At 39.1% G+C, this 12,876-nt stretch overlaps 1 long non-coding RNA gene across 2 annotated transcripts; it reads right to left on the bottom strand.

The window, feature by feature from the left end:
• Window positions 1-6,333: 6,333 nt before the first annotated feature.
• On the bottom strand, window positions 6,334-9,846 carry LOC128086128 (uncharacterized). 2 transcript variants are annotated; one of them, XR_008209249.1, is made up of 3 exons: window positions 9,722-9,846; window positions 8,143-8,331; window positions 6,334-7,748 (listed from the first exon to the last, which is right to left on the bottom strand). It is a non-coding gene; the product is annotated as an uncharacterized LOC128086128 (long non-coding RNA). The 2 variants fall into 2 exon arrangements; XR_008209250.1 differs by having other exon boundaries at window positions 8,143-8,235.
• Window positions 9,847-12,876: the final 3,030 nt, after the last annotated feature.

The raw sequence follows: 12,876 nt of genomic DNA, 5'->3' as shown, positions 1-12,876 counted from the left end.
TTGCCCTACTGCAGGCTCCATGGGTCAGGCTGAGTACTTTCAGAATAGGTTTTGATCACATATTGCAGAATCCAGCACATATTTGGTAGTATATTTGGAAAGTGTTTCTATCTTAGCACTATGGGACATTTAGATGGGATATCTGTTGCTATAACTTCCATGAAATGGGAAGGGTGCTTGGGAGATAACATGCTTGGGAAATAAGAAAAACAAATTTGCAGTTTTGTTCTTCTAATTTTTTAAGGGCTTCCAATGAGTGTGGATAAATAAGGTACTGATACAGATATTTTTTTTCTGGGTTCTTTACATCTGAAAATATGGAGTGTATGGGAATAGTTGTATAACTTAACAAAAAATATTATTCCACTATAATAACTTCAGGACACTTGAAATGAGATCAGGAGGGAAAGTGGTTTGGTTGGAGCCATTGTGTCTCTATCATTTCAATTTAAAATGAAAATGTAATAATGGAAACATAATGCATATTAAGAAACTCAGTTGAAGGTCATAAAAAAATCTGAGGGACCTAAGATGTCTCCTCAAAACATTTCTGGAAGTGAATGGTTGTTCACTACAGCACTACTTCAATACATATTTCAGCAGAAAAACAACCCCCTTCATATAACATTATTAATTCTTTAAAAAAATATATATATATATATATAAAGTTCAAAGCATATGAAAGTACTCAGTGAATTACTGCAGTCCTTCCTCAGTTGTTTTTTTTTTTGGTGATTTCTTGGGAACAAGAACATGAGAATGAATATGCAAACAGTTTGAGATCCCTTTGTTTTAGAATCTAATGAAGTGCCAAATGTATGAGCAAAGGTGCATAATCCTGTTTCCTGAATCTTTGTTGTTAATGCAAACGCTTCCTTGACTCATAGCTAACATGTTTCCTAAAGTTCCAATTTCTTTCAAGTCTTCCTGATGTAGAAGGAGCAATGTATAAGCAAGCCATGTAATGTAGTAACAAAGGCAAATGTAACTGGCTGAAACTAGGAGAAGTATATTCTCCTAGGATTAACACAGCTTGGTAGTACTTGTGCCTATATGTTTATTGTTTCTGGGATGAAGGTATTTACTCATCTTTTAACTGTGCTCTAATTAACAAATGAATAGAAGTTTGAGCTTTTGAATCACTGCAGCCTTTCAGTTTTTATCATGTGTGCTAAAAATGTTCAAGCATCTGTCCACATTAATAAGCTCAGCCTTAGATTTGCTCTCAGAGAGCCAAGAGAAGGCAGTAGTTTTCCTGACTTTCCCTGCACTAGTTAATTGTTTTTCATCTGTTAAGATTCTTTCCCAGGAGATATAAACAACTTGCAGAGAAAGGGAAAAAAAACACCTGAGGCACCTTCTGAGATGACAAAGCACAAAAAGTTAGGAGACGAATGACTTATCCTCCTCTTTTTCTCACTTTTGTATTTGCAATGTTCATTGGTACCTCCTTGATAACAGAGCCCTTCCGGGGTGGGATGAAGGGGAGGACAGAATGGTGCCACAGAGGAGTTCCTTGCAAGGGCTATCCATTGCCATGAGACAGGGTGGCCACACACCGCAGTTTCAAAGATACAGACATTGAGAAACTTCCCCTGAGCTAGGAACAATCTTTGCTTTGTCATCTGTAGAGAATCAGGGATGCGACCAGGATATCATCAGTGTATGACCTGGTAAACTGGATTTTGAGATAAGACAATGTGCTCTCATCCATTTCTGTCAATGAAGGCAGGTTTTGGCATGGCTAATGACAAAATTTGCTCCTCTGAACAAAATAGTTCATTTATATGATTCTGATGCTGGCTGTAATTCAGCTTTCTATATGTCATTTGCCAGCAGCTTCCTCAGATGAATCAGTTTCTGTTCTCTCAACTGAAGCAGCCAGATGTTAACAAAATATCTGTGCAGTACTTAATTCCAAATATTATAAACTTTCTTGGATTTACATTCTGTCAAGTTGTCTGGTTGAGATAGTTAAAATAAATACATAAATCCTGGAAACAGAATGATATCACCTTGTTCCAGCTTGAACAAGAGACTTTGGAACACACACTTGCACCTTATTTCACATGCTCTTAAGTATCTGTTGATTACAATATTTATTTTGTTTCTTAAAGTTTCAGAAAATATTAAGTAAGATTGAAAATTGTCTTTGAAGAGAAAACTCGAGCACTGCCTTTTGGCCAGAAGGTGATCGAAGAGCCTTTCGATTCGTTTCCAGCACACAAACAAATAGTAAACAAAGCTTATTCAGCAATGAGCATCCATCTAGGCTGACAGATTTTGCAAGCATTCCACCAAGAGCGGAATCCTACCAGGATAACACTGTGCCAAGTTGAGAACATCACCGAGGCTGGCATCTGCAAGTCATTGTCCTAATACCATGAGATGCAGAAGGCCTTGGTGCTAGGTATTGCATTTGGAAACATATCCTGGCTTTGCCATGTAGAGTATGCTGCTTTGGCACAGACAGCCAAACCAAAGAAGAAAATGCATGCTGACATTATTTTGATTAACCTTCCACAGAATCATTCACAAGAGAGCATTTGTTCTAAGACCGTTTCTTAAGGGAAACCTGAGGAATTTGGCAACAGTATTGAATTGCTTTCTACCTGAGGAGTTGTTCTTGATCTTTAGCCTGAAATGAAAACAGTCTGGGAATGATTACCTGATGCCCTGGGTTTTCTTGTAATGACAAAGAGAGCTCAAGCTCAACAGAAAAGCAATACCATTTTTAGGAATAGGAAAAAATATATAGTAACATTTGCTGTATAAAAAACCCACAATCATTTTTAACAATAAGCCAGAAATGTATGGATTCTGCTTTATGTGTCCTTAAAAACAGTTCAGTAAATACTAATGAAGCTAACACTATTCTCAAGGTACCTTGAAGGCACAAGAGCAGGAGCTGGGAGACTCCAGGCAGGATATCCCAGGAGCTCAGCAGTACCATGGCTGTGTCTCACATTGGCAGTGCCACCACCTGTGGCTAAAAGGCTGCCCCAGCTTCCCACAGAGTGAGTGGCAAGAAGGTTGTAGGTGGACATCAGAGAAGACCTGGGGAGTAAGAGAGCCACAGTAAGGAACAAACCAGGACACCATCCTGCAGCTGGTGCTATTTCCTCCAATGAGATACTAAGACACAAGCTTTTCCCAGGAACTCAGACGCGTGCTTGTAGAGCTGTTCCTACTCTTCTGTTATTTCACTCTATCTAAAACACTTCCTGTTTAGTGTACAAGTTTTAGAATTACAGGTTGTTTCCTTTTGGGGTGTTCACTATAAGGAATTTCATCTCAAAGCCTTGGTCTATTTGAAGCATGTCACATGAGTAATCCCTACTTGCCAGCATGTCAAAGAATCCACTGATGGATCGGTATGTGAAATGGTGCTAGATATTATTGGAACACTTAAAAAAAAATTCCCAGTATGAAAAGAATCACAAGAAAGATGACATATACTGGGCATTTCATAAGGGATTTCTTTTCACCAAGCAATTTTAATTTTTTTATTTGAGTATTGCAGGAAAGATGAGTGCCAAGGATAAAATTAAACAAATAGAAGCAGTAACATAGCACCCTGGGACAGGGAGGACAAGAGGTGCTGCATAAGGGAAAACACACGATCAGAGATTCGTGGTGTGATGGAGCCTTGCAAAGCTTTGCAGACACAGCCAAGAAATTTCAAATGAGAAGGAATGGGCAAGAGAGTCAGTGGCATGAATCATAAGGGTATAATGAGAAAAAGGTCAGCATCTGAGATCTTGTTAACCAACTGGGTAGACAGAATGGGAACAAGGTAAATCTCAGGGAGGCCAGACTCAATGACAACACAATGTGAGTTGATGATTTGTAATTTTAATAATGCAAAATTCAGTAAATAAAATGTTAAAATAAGCAACTTTAATAATTCATTGCAAGGTTTACTATTTTGGGACTGTTATTTTATAGCATATATTTGAGTCAATCGCTCAGTGTCATTGCATGTGTCCTTTCCTTGTAACCATACCACTAGTTAGGCTTTACAGTGTTTTGTAAATGTCTGAGTAATTATAGGGTGATTTTGTTGTAGTTTTTGTTTGTTCTATGAACCAGGACCCTGTCTGTCACAGTGGGATGTCAGCTTTGAGCCAGAGTTTCCGTCCTCTCACGAAGGTTTTGCAATGCTTCAAGTGGCTCATGTCTCTACTGTCTCTACTAAATCAGCAGAATCATGTAGTGTTATCTGTATATTCAAAATATTGTGTAAATGTTAACCAATGTATGCACACCTTAAACTTCACTGAACAATGCTAGCGTGAACTACAGGTGTTAAAAGCCAGAGACTGCATCAAAATTTAGAATATATGCTGCGTTTACCTTCTCTATATCTGCAAAATCTTTGGTAGATGCTTTTGGTAGAACTGAAGTTTTTGCATGTAGAAATGACCAATATTCACCAAGATGCACCTTTCCATGGAAGTACTCTGTGTTTGATGCTGCACAACGGTGCATGCATTTGAACAGCTGAAATGTTAATGGTGGGCAAAGGCTCTAAAGACTAAAAGGCTTTAATGTGGCTAACAGCAGGCTCGTTAGTCTAGCACTGATCCTGAGCAAAACCATAGCATATATTGAGCATGGTATAATATGTTATTGTAAAGAATTGATGAAGGTGGGATGCAGATGCAGTGAACAATATCAGCACTCTTTAACAGAAACAATAGCACCCTTGTTAAACGTAAATTTTTAAATGTTAGCACTTACCAGAAAAATATTGCTAGCATTTTTGGTAAGCCTTAGTTAATGAAAAGTGACAGCTGACATAACACACACAGATTTCCACAGGTTCTTTTACTTAATACAACATGACATCCTGATTAAAAACATTTAACTGAATCACTGAAGCACATACTAAATAGATTAAAAACTGGTTAGCTGATGGATCTTGGAAAGAAATCATTAATGAGTTCTTTTTTTCTAGGTTCAAAGGTGTTCAAGTCTCTCTATTGAGGAACAGAAGCCATCAAATTGTTCCTATGTCCTGGCAGGGTTGCAGTTTAGGCAAAGACTAGCTAGCACTGCAAGGGTCTCATGTAGGCCTCTATGTCTGCAGGTACAAACTCATTTCTACTTCCTTGTTTTTCTTACGATAGCATTTTTTAATCTGATCAATTAAGATTTCACAGCGCTCAAGGCAAAGAAATTCACTCTTGAGCTGGAAGCAAATCCTATCTCAACCATTATCAGTGGACTTTTGTTAAGATTCCCAAAGCAACATGCAAATAATCAAAATTGCACAAATTCCTTGTGCTTAAGCAGTGGTGAAAGCCCAGCTGACCAATGCCCCCAAGGATCCGTTCAAACAGCTGTCAGAAAACCTGAGGGACAGAGGTCTGGGTGAAAACAAGTCCTGCTGTGTTACCAGTGCTTGAAGCTACCTTCCAGCCTTACTCAAACAGTAGTAAGATATAAACCCCTTACTTTGCATGGCATTAACCCTGCAAAATTTGAGTGAAACCAGAAGATTTTTCATTTACATAATACAAGAACTACACAGGCCCAGGACTTGTGGAAGCCGAAGCAAACTGTTCTCTAGAGCCCTGCTGACGGAGTTAATATTCACACAGCTAAGGCAATCACACAAATGGATATGACATGTGATGGACGCAGAGAATTAAAATGTAATTCACATCTGTGATATATGTTTACATTAATTGTCCATCCGATCATTGTGCTACATAATCCATGAAAAAAAATGGAGGAAGCCTGAGCATAAATAGACTGAGATTTTATATGGGCACCAGTAGGCATGAAAAATAAATCAGGAAAACAATGGTGATCACACAACACTCTGAGCTTGTGGTATAGAAGCAGGAGGTTTGCAATTTATCATGCATTTATCAGGCAGCAGGAACCCTACAATTCCTATTGTGAAGCTGCAGAATTATCCTGCCGTCAGCAATTTGGTTAGAACTATTTTATTAAAATACATCTTTGTGCTTTGCAAAGTAACTGCTTTTTGAAGCAATAGATTTGAATTTAGGAAGGCAAAGAGCATATGGTGGGAAGGACTTTTGGGCTGCAGCGGAGAGCTCTGCAAGCACAAGAGCACAGAGCTATGAGCTCTCCAGTAGCCCTTCACTGTGGGTAATCATATAATACGCTTCCCTCTTGTAAGGAATAATAAATACATGTATGTATAACATACAAATATATGCGTATACATATATGCACATTTCTATCATTTTTAAAGCCTGTTTCTTTTTCATGACAATAACTTGCTTTATATTACAGGCAAGTAAAAATTAACTTGAACATGGGCATCTTTCCCAGCTTCTTTAAACATACTGCCTTTAATGGGAGGGAATCGAGGCTTTTGCTGTTCTCACTACAAACAGCATAAGGAGCTTCCCCTGCCCTTTGTTCTGCAAAGCTTGTTGTGGCTTTTATCTGGTAAGATTACATACATGTAAGCTTCAGAAAATGCAAATCGTTTTAGCTTGATCTGGCTCTTTTGTTGATTTGAGCATAATCAAACGGGAATGCTTCATTTCAAAATGCCTGTACATGCCATGGATCTTTGTGAAAAACTCCTGTGAGGTTTCTATTCAACCACTACCACACCTCAGAAAATTCCTTAAGATCCCAACAGATTGAAGAAATACATTATGGTCCAGACCTACAACTCTTATGGTTAAAAGCCACTCCAATGAACAACCAAAATAAAGAAATGAGTCGTGGAGCAGGTTCTCCAGCCCCTTGTCTTTCTCAGCTGCAGTGGATCTTTACAGTAGCTTTCTGATTCTATTCAATAATGTAGCATGACATAAGAATGCAAGAGTTTTACTGAGTCAGGCCATGAGTTCATTGTGTGCTGTGCCACATTCCTGATTGTTGCCAGCCGCAGCTGAACAGCACAACAGGGAAGCAGGGAGTTGCCTTTCCCTGCATCAGAAATGTGCAGCTCAGAGGCTCTCTGAATGAGGAATGTTGTCTTCACATTTAATGGATGCTGATGATTTCTTCACTGAATTTGTCTAGCTGGTTTTTTAAAGCCATGTGAATACTCAGTATTCACTGCCTCCAGACTCAAGGGGTTACACAGATTATCCACATGGTACGTAAAAACACCTCCACTGTTGAACTTTCCACCTACTGATGTAGGCATGTCTCCTTGATCTTTTAACTACAGGTGTCAGAAACAGTCATATCACGTTAACCCTTTCTGAGCTGTTCCTTATCTTATAAACCTCCCATGCCATGACAGTACTGTTTCTTAAGGCATATAGAACTTTATACACGCACACTTAACTTGCAAGCTGGAAGTGATAAAAGCTTTAGTTTTCTAGCAGGATAAGAGGACATCACTGCCTTCAGACAAAAAGCAAAATGAGCATTGGCTATGAAATGCTTCAACAGTTTTCATGTCCCATATCAATACAGAACTTTATTTCAAACCAACACGTCCTGAATGATGAAGCACAACGAACTGCAGCCCTGCTCAAACAGGTGATTGTCAGAGAGCTCCTTCCTGTTTTTAGTGTTCTGTACACAACAAATTCCAAAAGGAGGACAACTATTATCACAACAAGTGTTTGCACAGCATGCTGAGGCAGTGTTTTAAAGGCCATAAACCTTTGCTGCCTTTTTCTGAGACAGGTTATCTCTTCAGCATCCAATGCCAAGAAATGGAGTTGTGAGACTTGAACATGGCCTGGCCTGACAGGTATCCACCAGCTCCTTCAGGTATCAGCCTCTTGGGGTTTGATCTTTTGAAAATAAGAAATATAATAACATGAAGTTTTTCATGCATCATAAAGATCATAAAGCTTGTGAGCTGGTGCATGCTTCAGAATTTGCTGCATGGACCTACTTTGTGTGATTAGCAGAAGCCAGTATCTCTTGGGAGAAAACATTGTTGGAGAAGCAGTGCAGAGAAAGGAAAAAATAGGAAACTGTCTGTGGCCAGCCTTGCCAGACAGTATGGATCTGAATTTCAATTCATTGTAAACAAGCAGCCTATCTCCGAGCGTGTCAGCAGTTTTAATGTCATGTCATCCAATCAACACAGGTTGTGTTTAGGGAATCAGAAAACACCTCTGCATTCATGGAAGAGATGTTTTGTCTTTCTTTAGTAATTTCTTCTATTAAACTGTTCCTCACTTGGCATCTTGCTTATGGTAAAGATCAACACCCTCTTCCTGGCGTTGGTGAACAACTCTCAACACCACTCAGCTCACACATGCCTCCAGACGACTGTAGAGAAAGAGGTGGCAAATCACAGAAAGTGGTGTTGCTTTTTCTGCAGTGAAGTGTGATGGTACCACCAGTGCACAGGCTTTTTAAGGTGAACTGTTGATTAGAAATCACGATTTGCATGAAAATACCGAACTAGCTCTTCAGCTGCTTAAGACTGGCAGAGATCCATTTAATTCAACGGAGGCGCGCTAATTTGAACTAAAGAGCTGACCCCCTGTGCCTACCCATATTAAATTATTACTATATTAGACAGATTGCAGATAATTATAATCCTGCATGTTTCAGTTTATTGACACTGTGTCTCTGGGAGCGCTCCCTTTGAGGAATTTAGCCAGTCATCTGCCATTCACTTCAAATGCAGAAACGCATACACATGCTTGCAAACCATAACTTAAAAAAAAAAAAAAAAACACAACAAAAAAACAACAATCCAGAAATAAAAGACTGTAAAGTCACAGCAACTGGCAGAGAACTGTAGGCTGGTCTAATATTTGGTTCTGCTTTCAGCTCATTGTAAAAACATTGCCTACCAAGCTGGCAAGATTTGAATTACTCTTTAAAAGGCAATTCAGATCCTTGCCATGTTTGTGTGAGCAATTACCTACTGCCAGTGACAAGACGTTCAACCTAGCCTAGGTCCACTCCATTCTTTCACACTTAAAGTTCTTGCATTTATGTAGTTTAACTGCATTTGAAGGATGTCTGCTCTGTAACTATGGAAGTGACCAGAGAGGAAATCAAAACATGTGAACAAAAAGATGTACGAATGTCCAACACTGTGGAAACATATCTATTTGATCTGCAAATCTAGCTGTAACAGAAACCAACTAGGGGAGACTAAAGTTAAGTTGGGAATGTGAAAACATGATTTTAAATGATTGCTAAGTACTTTTCAAAGCAGTATTAACATTAATAATCCCTGCTGGCATTTGGACCTCTGTTGTCACCCCCTCATTTTGGCGTCATACCACATATGAAAACTTTTGCTATTTAAGCCAGTTAGTAAACATCCTCCCATATTCCCACAAGCACTTTGTAGTTTATCATTTAGCAGTCCCAATTCATCTGTTTGCACAATTTTTTAATTTCTTTCACGTATGAATGCCATGCTTTGAAGAAGGCAATAGCCAGAGTCTTTTACAGGTGGTCCAGAGGAGGACCAGATTTCACTAGGCATCTCTCTATGAATCTGTCTTGAACTGTAATGCCATCTCTGTCCAGTCTAGGAATTAGTAGCAATATGGCATTTAAATCCAGGAGTACCACGATGCATTAAAACTGCTGCTGAAGCTAATGGACCCACGTGCAGAGCTGGAATCATAACACTGTGGTCTAAATGTGATCTAATATGTGGTATATAATCATCAATTAGCATATTTTTGCCTGTACAATACACCGCAGTCCCAAGTAAAGGTACCTAAGTCAACTCAAATACCAACACATCATTTCAGTGATCCATCAAGATGATTGATCCATTTCTCACCTTTAACAAGAAGCCATAGTTACAATATAAATTCTATAGTATCTTGCAACACTGATGATGATAAACATCTAAATTTAGGCACTTAGTCATGGGTAGCTAGCTGCAAGCCTGGTCACTCAAGGCTCTCTCTGAAATGAAGAGGCAGAGAAAGTTAACTCCAGATGCTGATTACTTTGATCTTGCCAAGAAAAAAAGTGCTAGCAGGCAGTTCAGCAAGGTCAGACTGACCTCCAACACACTTGAGGTGCCTTGCTGTGCAAGAAGCCTTTGGGGATCACTGGCCAATATAAACAACATGATGAAGCAGCTATATAAGGCAGCAGCAATAACATACCCAATAAGCACCTAGCTTTTCATAGCTGCCAGATTTTGTGTTTATTTTTTCTCACACGCACTCAGGTGTAACTCTAGGCATGTAGTGAGAGCTGCACTGCAAAAGACCCCCATCCAGCTACAGAACTGTCTGAACTCCTGCTCTCTGAACTTTTAATCAGGGTCATGGGGGTACTTGAAGCAGGGAACAGGGAGGGCTGGGGGCTGTGGTAACCTAAGCCTGGGCAAATATTTTCCCAAACATTTTTTCCTTATTGGCTGCATTGCATGCATGTGGGTTTTGTTGCAGAAGGATTCATGTGGGCTGTTATTAGCAGGAAGTATCTATACTATTCTTATAGTAATCTATCAATTGATGCTTAGCTCCTTATGAACAGCTCACAAGTCTATACAAGATGCAACTTATATATGCATACATTCACATCTTAAGAGTAAGGAAAATGTATTAGTTAAGGTCTAACACAGTGTGGCAAACAAAATTTGCAAAGGTTTATGGGTTTTATCAGAGATATGATCTTAAAGCCAATCTTACAGCAAATACAGAAGGACCAAGTCTGACTGCCAACAAAATGACAACTACAGGCAGAAAATAGTTGTAGAAAGTATCAGTCACTAGAGCAAAAGAAAATTCTTTGACTTCCACCAAGGCTACATTCAACTCAAGGCTGGAAAAGATGAAAAAACAAAGGGATAACTTCAAACAAAATAAAACCTTCAGCTGAAAACTGAAAAAAAAAAAAAAAAAAAAAAAAAAAAGACAGTACTGATACAGGCATACAGAAGATGCTACTTTTCAGGGAAACATTTGCCTTGCTAACACTCTGTCTATCTGTGATAGAAAAATTACACAAACATACGAAGATGGTAAAATGGGGTTATGCACGGGGTAAGCACATTCACAAGAGGAGGAGGCAGAAAGTCTGGATTTGCAAGTTCCCCAGCACGCTGCTATACAGTCTCTCTAAATGGAAAATCTTTGCTACTCCTCTGAAGCCTTTCTTTCTGCAGTGGTTGATCCCTGCTGGGAGACTGCCCAGCGGCATCTAACCCATGTGCGTATGCCTCTCCTGCCCCTTGTGGACATGCCATTTCCCACTTGTGAAGTGGACCCAGTTGTATCCCATCTCCCTTGGTCATTTCTTGAGGTTTTTGTCATTAATAATTGATATTTAATACTCATCTCTTTGCAAAACTTTTGGAGCTGCTACATTGTTAAGACTTTATCATGAAGAGCTACAGGTTTCCATGAGTTCTTCTTGGCAAGGAAGATACAGAACCCACACAAGCTGATTTTTATTTTTTTTTTCAACATCATATTATTTGTTAATTCAGTGTTCACTGTAGCTTATGATGTACAATGTAACCTCTTTCTCTGACTTTTCGTACTTCCTTCCATGCAAGTTACTGCTCCACAGCAAGCTCCTCACCAGCACATTCAGGTCACAAGCTCTCATTGAGGCTTACAAGAAATAGCTCCAGAAATGACTTTTCCTTATCCATATCTGACTTATAAGAAGAAGTCTCTGAGAGCAAACTGTATCCCAAGAAAGACAAAGTCTAAAGTTAAAAGCAATCTTAAATAGCAACAAAACACATCAAAATCATACAGTGTCACATACACTGACCAAAAACTTCATTAGGGGACTAATGATCCAAAATAAAATACCCACCTGTATCCTAGGCTCAAAGTAGAAAACTTCAAAAGGAGAGAGCTCCAGAAAAAAAACCCCTTCCTTCGTGGCAGTCAGCCCTTAAACGGGATCTAGGAGAGGTGCAGCCAGGCTCCACCTCTTCCGGTCACTCAGCTGAATTGCCTTCACCTGTGCTCCCAGGGCTGACTCTGCCATTGCCTCAGGTGATCAATCAGTGGTTCAGGCTGTGACTCAACAGTTCCTACACAAAGGGGTTTTTTGTGTGTTTTTTTTTATTTTTGTTTGTTTTTTGGGGGGGGGGGGGGTTGATTTTTTTTTTTTTTTGCTTGTCAATAAAATTCAAGAACTTAAGAATTTCATTTTGTAACTTTCCTTAAATGTGTCTTTTGTTTATACTAAAGAAGAATTGCAACATACGCTCTCCACAATTAATTCCCCCTAAGTTACTTTAAGATGATAACTTGGTCTGTGGAAGTAATGTTTGCCCCTGAAACCCATCTCAAACCACTCTGTGATTCTATAATGATAATTTTTTTCTGATTTTTTTTTTTTAAATAAATATTTACAATTTTTGTGGAACTAATAAAAGTTGCTATAACTTAAGCATTAGAGCCACTGAGACCACATGAAGGTAGATTAATTTTAACTAATAAATTATTTGCCTGTTTTACTGAAAGATACAGAATCCCCAGGAGAGACGCAGTGTGTAAGATAGTGTAAATGTACACAATAAAATGCACAGCCAAGAGCTTTCCTCTAAATAAGATAGGGAAAAAGACATGGTACGTCTCTTCACACATTACAAAATCCTTAGCAGGGCACAAAGAGAAAGTAAAATAATTTGAATTTGTCCACAGAAATATCCAAGGTTGGAAAAGACCTCCAGGATCATCTAGTCCAACCATCTCCCTGCTACCACTATTTCCCCACTAGACCATGTCCCTTAGAACAACAGATATGAAAGAGTCACTTGCCCTCCACTAAGATCATTGGCTTCACCACAGATCCCTCATCTAATGCAATGCAAATTGAACCTGACCAGTCTTTTACTCAGCCCTGAAGGGTCTTCCTTGAAAGTCCTTGTAGTCCAATCTTCATGTCATAGCAGACAGCGGGACAGCAAGTTCTACCCACAAGAAGTGCTTGCACCTTCATCAGCAGGACTTGGAA

Source organism: Tympanuchus pallidicinctus, unplaced genomic scaffold, assembly GCF_026119805.1.
Source record: "Tympanuchus pallidicinctus isolate F22 unplaced genomic scaffold, pur_lepc_1.0 scaffold3, whole genome shotgun sequence".
NCBI lineage: Eukaryota > Metazoa > Chordata > Aves > Galliformes > Phasianidae > Tympanuchus > Tympanuchus pallidicinctus.
Note: the sequence above shows the minus strand (reverse complement) of the source record. Positions and strands in the feature narration are given on the sequence as shown.